Consider the following 11,175-nt stretch of genomic DNA (forward strand, 5'->3'; position numbering starts at 1 on the left):
AAGCAAAATCCTGACACAGCCTCCCTCCTCCTCTTCCCCCTCCTCTCTTCCCTCCCGTTCTCTCTCTCTCTCCCTCTCTCTCTGTCTCCCTCTCTCCCCCCCCTTCCCTCCCTCTTCTCTCTCCCCTTCTCCCTCGCCCTCTTCCCCCTCTCCCCCTATTCTTCCTCCAGGCTACTCTGGCACTAAAACAGCACTTTCTCTACTCGCCGCGCATTTGGGTAGGGGTGGGGGGTGAGAGGGCACTGATCTGCGGGGCCGGAACACCCAAATCCCAACTCTCCAGATGAACGAGCAACTGGGCTGCTGTTCCCGGTCACCAACGCACACGAAACGTTCAATAAATCCACCGAAGGCTGGCTCCCCGTACCTTCCTCCACTGCCCCTGCTCCCCAGGCCCCACCTCCCCGGCAGCCGAGACCAGGCAGGGCTCCACGTACTTTCGCCGAGATGAAGTTTGGGGCTCCCCGGGCGGCCACGAGCCGCCCGCCGGCGTGAGGGCTCTGTTGTTGTTTTCCTGGGGCCGCTCCAGCCCGCGCCCCGGCGCCCGTGCCCCTCTCGGGCGGCGCTGCCTGTGTGCCGAGAGGTGCTGGTTGCAAACGCAGCCTGGCACCGGCTGGCCTAGTACTCCCCAGCCCGGCCCCCAGCCTCCCGCTCGCAGGGCACTGCCTCCGCGCCCCCCGCCCCCCGGCCCCAGCCAGCTCGGCCGCCGCGACCCTCGCCCCCGACCTCTCCCGACCCAAAGTTTTGGCGGAGGGGGAAAGTGCCCAGGGAGCGGGCCGGCTGGCGGCGGCTCCGGACGCGCGGGGTTCCCTCCGTCTTCCTCAAGTCCACCCTACCGGCTGCCGCCGCCGCCGCCGCCGCCGCCGCTGCTCCTGCCGCGGAGTCCTTGGGGCTGCAGCCCGGCGGCTCGCAAGTGAGTAGGAAAACAGAAAGTGAGGGGAGTGCGCCCGGGGAGGGCTGGGGATGGGGGGCGCCTACCTCGCGGGCTCGCCGGGCGTGAGGGCGTGTGTGTAGCTAGCCCTCAGCGGCCAGTCAGGGTTTCTCTATGGGAAAGTGGAGAGGAGCTCGCGGAGCCGCTCTGCCTCCGCTTCACTGTACACTGCTCCACATACAGTACATGCAACCCGGAGAGACTGAAAACACTCATTTTATATAAGGCAGCCTGCCATTGGCCCGCGCCGTGACGGACAGGCCGCTCAGCCAAACAAAAGGCCCGTTACACCCAAACACACGCACACATACACACATTTTACAGAGACACACAAAGATCATCACATTTTCTATTTTCTAATGTTCGGGACCTGTAGACAGTAGGAGAGGACAGGTAGAGAGGCCCAGCAGAGTGGGGTAAAGGGGAAATCCCCTGTCTGCACCAAGTTGCAGGGCTTGAAACTGGTGTCCTTTTGACTTGGGAGGGTTATGGTAATAAACTACAACTCCACTGGATATGGAAGTGAGGGGGGTTTTTCATCGCTGCCTTTTGGTGCCCCATGGAAGAGGCCTGCATTGTGTTACGATTTTACAGCCTGACCCCGCTAACAAGTGACCAAGAAAGGCTTTTATCACCTTGGATTTCTCCTGTCAATGGGTTAGCTATCACATAGGCCAAAATAGTGCAAGGTAAGTTTATTAGGACTCTAATGCATTGAGGTTGTTAATGCCTCATTCGTAGGTAAATTCAAAAAAATCAATATAACAGCACACAAACAAAGATAAACATTTTGCTGAAATAGCCAAACAACTTTTAGCTGGTCAGTAGACTGCCATCACCTGTGTGGACGTGCAAACTGTGCTATTAGGTAAAATAAGTCTTGGAAGATTGGCTGTTGACTCTTAGCCTTCAAAACAGACCTTTGATTCAGTATATACAAGATTTATATTTTGCATATTATACATAAAAATATATGATTCTTTACGTATTTCACATCTCATGTGAACACCATACGTTGCATGACTTTTGGAGATGATGAACCTCAGGACTGGTCTTTCTGATTGTTTTTCAACGATGCAGCTTCGGCAGATTATATCAGACAGTTCAATATAAATAAGTCAACAGGTTGGTGGAAAGAAGTCAAAGTTGGAAATTAGAAGGAATAAATTGTAGATTAAACTCTTTAACCAGCTGAGCAATCTTGAGCAAGTTACTTAAACTCTCTAGTGCTCAGACTTGGTTTTGATTTTTAAGATTAAAATAAGAAACTTTTCCAGATTCCCTCAATTAAATGTTTATTCAGCATCTACTATGTGTCAGGCATTATCTTAGGCCTAGATGTTTTCTTAGGGTTCCTTCCATTTTAAGAGTCGGTGAATTATTCTTAAATACAAACATTTTGGAGATTACATAAACAAATAGGATTTTATGGCCTAGGTATGTAGCTTTAAAACTTAAAGAAAACCTAACTAAGAGAACTTATTTCAATTCCCCTTTTATTTCCTTGATGCTGTCTTAAGGTTTTTCTCTCACATCCATAAAGTTGTTAAAAGAGTGTGTGTGGGCATGCGAGCACTCCTGTGTAAGAGGGAGAAAGAGAAACAAAATCAGAAAAGTTTCAAAAGTTCAGAAAACAAAGTGGTATTTAGAAATGTGATGTTTATTTTTTAAGAAAAATCATTTTTAAAAGGAAAAGTATATAAAAATCACAACATTTTATATTATTTTATTTTTGAAATGAAGTCTCACCCTGTAGCCCAGGCTGGAGTGCAATGGTGTGATCTCAGCTCACTGCAACCTCCACCTCCTGGGTTCAAGAGATTCTCCCACCTCAGCCTCCCGAGTAAGCTGGGATTACAGGCATCTGCCATCATGCCCGGCTAATTTTTGTATTTTTGTAGAGATGGAGTTTCACCATGTTGGTCAGACTGGTCTCAAACTCCTGACCTCAGGTGATCCACCTGCCTCGGCCTCCCAAAGTGTTGGGATTATAGGCATGAGCCATGGTGCCCAGCCAATCACAGCATTTTAAACAGATAATATCAAAGTTTATATTAGGGGTGGACGTGGTGGCTCACACCTGTAATCCCAGCACATTGGGAGGTGGAGGCGGGTGGATGACCTGAGGTCAGGAGTTCAAGACCAGCCTAACCAACACGGTGAAACCCAGTCTCTAACAAAAATACAAAAATTAGCCGAATGTAGTGGTGGGCACCTGTAATCCCAGCTACTCAGGAGGCTAAGGCAGGAGAATCGCTAGAACCCAGGAGGTGGAGGTTGCAGTGAGTCGAGACCGCACCATTGCACTCCTGCCTGGGGGACAGGGCGAGACTCTGTCTAAAAAAAAAAAAAAAAAGTTATATTAATGGCAGTTTCATTTAGTTGACACAAAGAACAAAATGTTCTTTATCCACACTACACTGCTCTGAGGTCAGTGCTAAGTATTATTATCTCTAGTTTACCCATAGGAGAAATGAGTCAGGGACAAGTTATATAGCCTGCTCCATATTGCACAGAATGACAGTGAAGAAGAAACTTAAACTTAGGACTTTTAATACCCAGCCCAGGTTTTGAGTAATTTGACAACCCTTCCCTCCAAATCATGAACTTCAGAGACAAGAGGGAATTGGAGGGAAAACCAAAAAAACTTTCTTAGTATTTCATTGTGCTCCTTTTTGAAAAGGAAAAAAAGTCAACAGAGTTGCTATATTTAATGGCAGAGAGAAGCGTTGCGCATTATTTGCTAGTAGAACTATTTTGTGAAAAATAGAAAAGACTAGCCTACTCCCCACTCTTATCCCCAGCCTCCAACCACAGGAAAACATTCCTCATATTTTTATGGGCACAAGACATTTTTGTTGAATTACACTTACCTTAGCAGAATTATTTAGAGTTACAGTCTTCAAACTTTTAGATCACACACTCCTATCAGTCAAATGTTTGAGCATGTAGTCTCAATATGTATATTCACGTACACATTAAAAATTCACCACTGGGCCAGGCGTCGTGGCTCACATCTGTAATCCCAGCGCTTTGGAAGGCCAAGGCAAGAGGATTGCTTGAGGCCAGGGTTTCAAGACCAACAGTTTGAGACCAGCCTGATCAAGATAGAGAGACACTATCTCTATCAAAAAAGAAAAAAAAATGCACCATTGCATAGATATATTATTTATTATTATAAATCATATATTTACAAAAACAAAATTTAAAAGCATGAGATAAAAAATAAATAAGAGTTTAATTTCTTCCATAGTCCATAGAAGTGTGGATTCCTATGATAGAGTCCTAGCACATGCCCCAGGACTTTGCATTCCAGTTTGGACACCTCTGACAGTGCAAGTACTAACTGATCAAGACTGATGCGGAAGAGCATAAAGTGTTTTGCAGTGACTTCCTATAAGTCATTACTGCTACTAGAAAATTGGTAGGTTCACAGGGCCTTCAGATTGAGAGAATGACACTTTTTAAAATACATATTATATATTGGCAGTGTATTTCCATTGGACATCATGTTCTGGCATAAGCCATTTTTCAGTATTCTTTGGCAGAATATTTATTGAGAGAGTTCTATGTGCTCTTGTGCATGTCGGATGCCAGGAGAGGAAAATTGCCTGCTCTTAGAAGAGGGGATAGAATAGAATTCCTTTCTCCTGTGTGATCCATAGGGCCTCACTGCTAAGTAAGGAAAGGAGGCTTAGAACTAAGTTCAATGTAGTATTTTACCATTTTGGAAGTACTTTAAAAATGTTTATTACCTCATTTGAGAATAAATATCAAGAAATTTTAAATGCTAGTTATGTTTGAAATTTAAAATATATCAGGAAAAATCATGGCTTTCATGGAGTTTACTTAATTTTTATAATGTAGGGTTATGAAAATAAAAACGATGGTTGGTTACTTGGGCAAAATGGCATTAAAAAGGGACGACCCTGTTCCCTTCTTGTTTTCACGTTTGATGACCAATCATAGACTAAACTCACATGACTATCCTACTTCTCCTTCTCATGGTTTTGTCTGTTTTCTAAGTTTTATATGGGCCATTTTTTTGTGACATAAAATAATTTTGGGAAAGTAAATTTAAGTGTGTGTTTAAATGTGTATAAACAAATGCATATATTGTTTAAATGAATGTCTACACATAACAATTTATTTCTTTATTCATATGTGACTTCTTTTTTTTTTTTTTTTTTTTTTTGAGACGGAGTCTGGCTCTGTCACCAGGCTGGAGTGCAGTGGCGCGATCTCCACTTACTGCAACCTCTGCCTCCCAGGTTCAAGCGATTCTTCTGCCTCAGCCTCCTGAGTAGCTGGGATTACAGGCACATGACACCATGCCCCGCTAATTTTTGTATTTTTAGTAGAGATGGGATTTCACCATGTTGACCAGGATGGTCTCCATCTCTTGACCTCATGATCCACCCACCTCGGCCTCCCAAAGTGCTGGGATTACAGGCGTGAGCCACCGCGCCCAGCCCTGATTTTGCCACTTTCTAGCTGGGTAACTGGAAAAATTCCGTAATCACTCTGACTCAGTTTCCTTGTTTATCAAATGTGAATAATCATAATTGAAACAATATATACAAAATGCATCAGCCTGGAACATACTAAAGGTTCAATCAGTATTGTTTGTGTTTATCTTTCCACCCAGACAAACCAATGACAGATGCTTTATAGAAAGTGTTCTAGGACTTAACTATCATATCAAATGGAACCTGTTACAACTTACTTGCCCAGTGTTTGCAATTTCCTTTTAACCTACACTCTGCCAACTCCACCGCCTCTGCACATAAAAGAGATGTCAGCCTGATCCCAGGATAAAGCAAACATCTTATTGGGTGGGCATTATTAAGCACCTAAAAAAGCAAACTTGTAATAAATCACTCTTTGAAACAGGCCTTGTTTTGTGCACTGAAACTCCAGATAGTTACAATGATGAGGGTCTGCCTTACATAACAATTTATGACTTGTACTTGACCTTGCTGAGCTTCAGTGTTTTTTCTCTTTCTATAGGAAAAAGTGTTTTAGCTCTTTCTATAGGAAAATAAATAGGGGAAATCATACCTTTCTCCTCAGGCCAATGCAAAAGCAGTACAAATTAGAGCTTGGTTAGTTGGACCACTTCTTAGCACCAATGCAGAAATTCATAATCTTGAAGAGAACCAGCTTCTATTGTGTCCCAGAAGACTTGGGGATAAGAAAGAAAGAGGAGAATACCCTGCTTTCCTAGGGTGATTCTTGGGGCCAAACATCTTTGAATTCCCACTCTCCTGTGACATTTTATAGCATTTGATGTATAGTATTCTTAAGGCATTCAAATATCTTGCCTTGCATTATGTTATGTGTGTTTGGTAGAGATCTTTATTTGATGGCAAACACCTTGAGGAAAATGTTGTCTCCTTCAAGGTTTTGTTTTCCAACAGTGGCTAGAACAGTAACTAATAAATTGCCTGACATGTAACAGTAACAACAAAGATTTGTAAAATAAATGAAAAAGACAAACAAAAATACCATAAATTCTGAGGAAGCTCAGAAAGAATCCAAGGATAAGAGAAGTGTCAGAAAAGGTTGGGGGGTCCCAGATATATGGTAAACAGAACTTACATTGTAGACATTAGAAATTATACTTGTATATTGTTTTAATTTTCTAAAGCACTTTTACATGAGACAGCCTAGCATACTCACTAAAATCCAGATGAGGTAGGTGAGACAGATAGAGGGACTTTCTTTTTAAAATGAAAAAAATTAAAGCAAGGAAAGGTTAAATGATTCCTTTAATATTATAAAGCTAGTAACAGAGTTGGGTTAATACAAAGGTCCTAGACTTCTCATTCTGGAAGCTGTCTACTTTTTTTTTTTTCGGAGGAAGGAGGAGGGGAGTGGCCAGGGAGACACTTAAGGATCGTACTATAAGAATAGGTCTCTAAGTGGACAATGATTTTACACTAATGGAGTTGATCATCAAATCAGTATGCTTTAGCGTTAGCAGAGAGGTCCTTCTAGCCATCGTCCCATTAGAAGCTTCAACAACATCCCCAGCACGGAACTTCTGCTATGACACATCCAGATCCTGGGAACTCCCTTCTTGCCAAGACAGTCTATTTCATCTTCTGACAGTTTTGACCACTACAAAGTTCTTTCTGGTATTTTAACATCATTTCTCTCCTTTTAAGTTTCACATTGTTTCTTTTTCTACCCCCTTGAGACCACAAAAAAAACAATCTAATCCCTCTTCCATGTGGCACTTGATATATGTATATGAAGACAGCTATCATGACTGCCCCCTGACTTGAGTTGTGCGTTTTCCAAGCTAATAGTCCCAAGTCCTTAAAACTTTCTTCCTAGGGACCATTGTTGATTCTTGGTCTCTCAAACCCTGCCTGTTGTCTTTGTGGTTGTGCTCCTTGATGTGTGATGTACAGAGCAGGTGGGAGCTGAGGCAGTGTGCAGAACAGCATGACCGTGGCTCCTTGATACAATATTTCTATTAATGCAGCTTGAGATAGAGCATGTTTTTTTGGCAGTCACTTTGTTACAAATCACTCTGCTGGCTCATATTGTGCTTATTCTCGAAAACAAAAAAAGTTTTTAAAACGTGGGCTGTTAAGCCCTGTCTCCTACATTCTGCATTGTATCATTTATTTGGGACATATTGAGACATAAGCCTTTTTAACCTTGGTATTGTACAGTGATTAAGAGCTGAGTTTTTGGAGTTATACCAAGATGGGTCAGTATTTGGATCCTACACTTACTAACTTTGTAAACTTGGACAAATTATGTAACTTCCCTTTGCTTCGGTTCCTCATGTAAAAAAGAAATAATAATAATATACCTCTTAAGTTTATTATAAGAATTAAATAATATATGTAAAATACTTAAAACAGTTCTTGCCACGTGAGAAGCACACAATAAACATTAGAGTTTTCCTTTCATTTTCTTTTTTTTTTTTTTAGTCGATGAGATTCAGCCCATACTTCCACTTTGCCAACATCTTTTTGTATATAATCATTTTATTCAACACATTTTCTATTGATCTCAGCATCTTGGTTCATTCACAAATTTCATGGCTTCTTTACGTTTTTCCAAGTCATTTTTAAAAGCATTGTCCAAGGCAGAAACGAAAAGCACCCGCCTCCCAATAGGTTAACATTGATTTATTAACTAGCACTCCCATGGCCACAGTTGTTGAGCCATGATAGAGTCACCTATTTTCACCTAAATTTTTGTTATTTCAACCTAAAGAAATTTATAGAGAATAATATAATGTAGCGGCCACCCAGGAGCTTTATTACAACTTAACATGTTACTATACTGCCTCAGATTTATTTATAAGAGGTAAAACATTGCACATTCAGTTGAAACCACCTTCCCTGGTGCAGTCCTCTTCCGCTTCTCCCCAGAGGTGACCATTATTATGTCATTTCACTCTCATCCATATTTTTTGCAGTTCATTTATTAAAATACCTGATGTAACTTTATCAAAAAGGGTTTAAGAAATTTGCATTTGCTAATGTTATCAGAGAGTTCTTTGGTAAGTGGGGTATTTAACAATGCTGGTTAATTAAAATGAAAAAGAAAAAGAAATTATAGAAGGATATGGGATAGCTCCTAGAAATAAAGAAGCTAGAGAACGAGATCTCAGAAAGCCCCAAAACAGTGTCACCTCCAGGTATTGACATCATTTTAGGTTAGAGTATCTTCATTATGATGGATTTGCTCAAACTCTTTTCCATGCATGTATCATGCCACTAAAGAGAGTGGGAGAGTGGCTTCACCATGTTTTGTGCTTACCCTTTGGCTAGGGTAGTAGAGGACACTTTGCTTGCTTACCTTGTGGGGAGGAGGTACAGTGAGGGAGGAGGCAAGAAGTCGAGTTAGGACAGAAATATTTAGAGGGATACAATGTATTGGTAACGTTATGGTTATTGGTGGATTCACAGATGTTCATTTTATAAGGTATATAAATATTACATTATTTTTGTAATATGTATCAAATATTTTGAAAATAAACTTTAACAAAACAGTAGAAAAAAAAAAACATTGCATGCAAAGAAGGCTTTTTGGTTACCAGTGTAAAAGTAGAGAACTAGTAAGAGAAGAAGGCAAATAGATACCAGACAGGTGGAAACAAGAAATCTATAACATCCCCGACAGCCACCATGCAACCGAGCTATCATTTATTAACCCTGTTACAAAAGCAATATAAATTTAGGCTAGTCTTGATGACACTGTGCTGGCTTCTAGAAATTATGTCATCCTTTTCTAAGTATGCACAGGTCTTTTCTACACTTGCCTATCTTAGATTTCATTTAATTTCAAGGGCCATAAAGCTACTCAGATGAGCCTTAAAAAGGGGGAAATTAATTGTACTGCTCTTGGGAGTTTCTCACAGAATTCAAGAGCTTTAACGATAACTAAGCATGGAAACAAAAGCACACAGCTCTATGTCACTAGGTGTCAGTGTCACCAGGTGAAGGGCAAGGATTCAGCTGTAATGGAGGGCTGTTCTTTTGGTGTTTGTAGGCAGAAACAGTCTTCTAAAGTGAGCATGGGAATGGGAGGATGTAATGGGCATACTACTACATATCACTTTCTAGAATCTTATCTAGGCTCAATGTCTCTTTTACCATTCTATAATTTGCAGAATTCACCTTTTTCCCCTCAACCCCAAGACATTTAACTAGAATTATTCAGAATGTTTATGGCCTGACCTTACATCTGCAAATATTCAGAAATAAATTATTTCTTTATGTGTTTATTTATTTGTTATATTCATTGACTGGTTCTGGAAAGGATTTTTGTTGGAGTTCAACAGTTCAATCTTAACTGCATATTTTCTTAAGACCCGCAGGTATTATTCAATGAGTGTAGGAAATCTGAACTCATTTTGAGGATCTAGGTGGTCTCAAAAATTTTTAAATGCTTTAACTTCCTATTATATTCCACAGCAATCCACTCAAACTAGCTGAAGAAAAAGGAGGCTTTATTAGAATCATATACAGGTAAGGTTACAACAAGAAACAAGTAATCGAAAGCTATAACTGAAAGCCCAAATGAAGTGAGATTTTCAGGGCTTGGAGACAGGAGATAGGCGATAGGCCAGGAGCATTGTCTGAAGGTGCAGTTGCAATACAGGAAGTACAGTTGGCGAGAAAATCTGCTTTTTCCTGCAGTAGGATGGGACAGACAATTGAGAAGTTAACTAAAACAATGATGTTTTGAGGTAAAGGGGCTAAAACTAAGGTGGGGGGAAGTTAAATGATGTTATTGTATAAATTCCCCTCTATGTTCACCCCCACCTATATGAGTTGCTGACAAAAAACAAGTGTGTTGAAAGTGGCCTACCAGAAAGAACAAGCCTAATTTTTTCTTTTTTTCTTTCTTTCTTTCTTTTTTTTTTTTTTTAAGAGAGGGTCTCACTCTGTCACCCAGGCTGGAGTACAGTGGCGCCATCATAGCTCACTGCAGTCTCAACCTCCCAGACTCAAGTGATCCGTGATCCTCCCACCTCAGCCTCCTAAGTAGCTGAGACCACAAGTGCACACCACCACACTCAGCTAATTTTTAAATATTTTGTAGTGATGAGGTCTCACTAATCAGGCTGGTCTTGAGACTCCTGGGCTCAAGTGATCCGCCTCAGCCTTTCAGAGTGCTGGGATTACAGGTGTGAGCCATAACACCAGCCAAGGACAGCTTTAAAAAGAACAATGTTACAGTGCTCCAAAAGGAGGCATTAAATACTATTCCTGAAATTAGGCTGAAGTCCCTTTACAATGGAAGAGTGGACTCCAGGACTTAGCAGTACGTAGCTATTTGGAAAGAGATATTTTTCTTTTCCAGCATCTGACACTTTTCTTTAAATACCATCTTCTTCCTTCAAAAACCAAACTAACCTGTTGGATTGCTAAAGTTCTCTTTCTAACTATCAGATTGACTGTTACAAATTTGTTAAAGTGCTGACCTACGGCCAGTACCATTGAACAGAGGAAAAGTAAAATGAATAATTTCGCCCGTCACAATACAGAAGGAGGGAGGGAAGGAAGAAAGAAGTAAATAAAGAGGACTGTGACCCGAGTAGGAGCAGAGGAGGAGGAAATAATATTAAGTACTATTAAAGAAACCTTTTGCTAAATATACAACTCTGAATTAAGAGAAGCAAGAGGTCTCCTGAGGCCTCTACAGCAACAGCTGGGATGTATCACCAGATGGAGAAATAGGGGTCTTCATGCCCACTAAATTCCCATCTC

The 11,175-nt window shown here is 41.3% G+C and overlaps 1 protein-coding gene across 17 annotated transcripts in view; it reads right to left on the bottom strand.

Moving 5' to 3' along the window:
• The window catches only part of BBX (BBX high mobility group box domain containing), a 279,823-nt gene extending 278,699 nt beyond the window's left edge, over positions 1 to 1,124 (bottom strand). For 12 of the 17 annotated variants that reach the window (XM_077993981.1, XM_077993978.1, XM_077993976.1 and 9 more), the window contains exon 1: positions 979 to 1,124. The gene's annotated coding sequence lies outside the window, so the exon portion shown is untranslated. Of the gene's footprint in view, positions 1 to 437; positions 694 to 836 lie in introns of those variants that run through there. The other 5 variants (XM_077993979.1, XM_077993972.1, XM_077993961.1 and 2 more) reach the window with 2 other exon arrangements.
• Between the last annotated feature and the right edge of the window lie 10,051 nt (positions 1,125 to 11,175).

This window comes from Macaca mulatta, chromosome 2, assembly GCF_049350105.2.
Source record: "Macaca mulatta isolate MMU2019108-1 chromosome 2, T2T-MMU8v2.0, whole genome shotgun sequence".
Lineage (NCBI taxonomy): Eukaryota > Metazoa > Chordata > Mammalia > Primates > Cercopithecidae > Macaca > Macaca mulatta.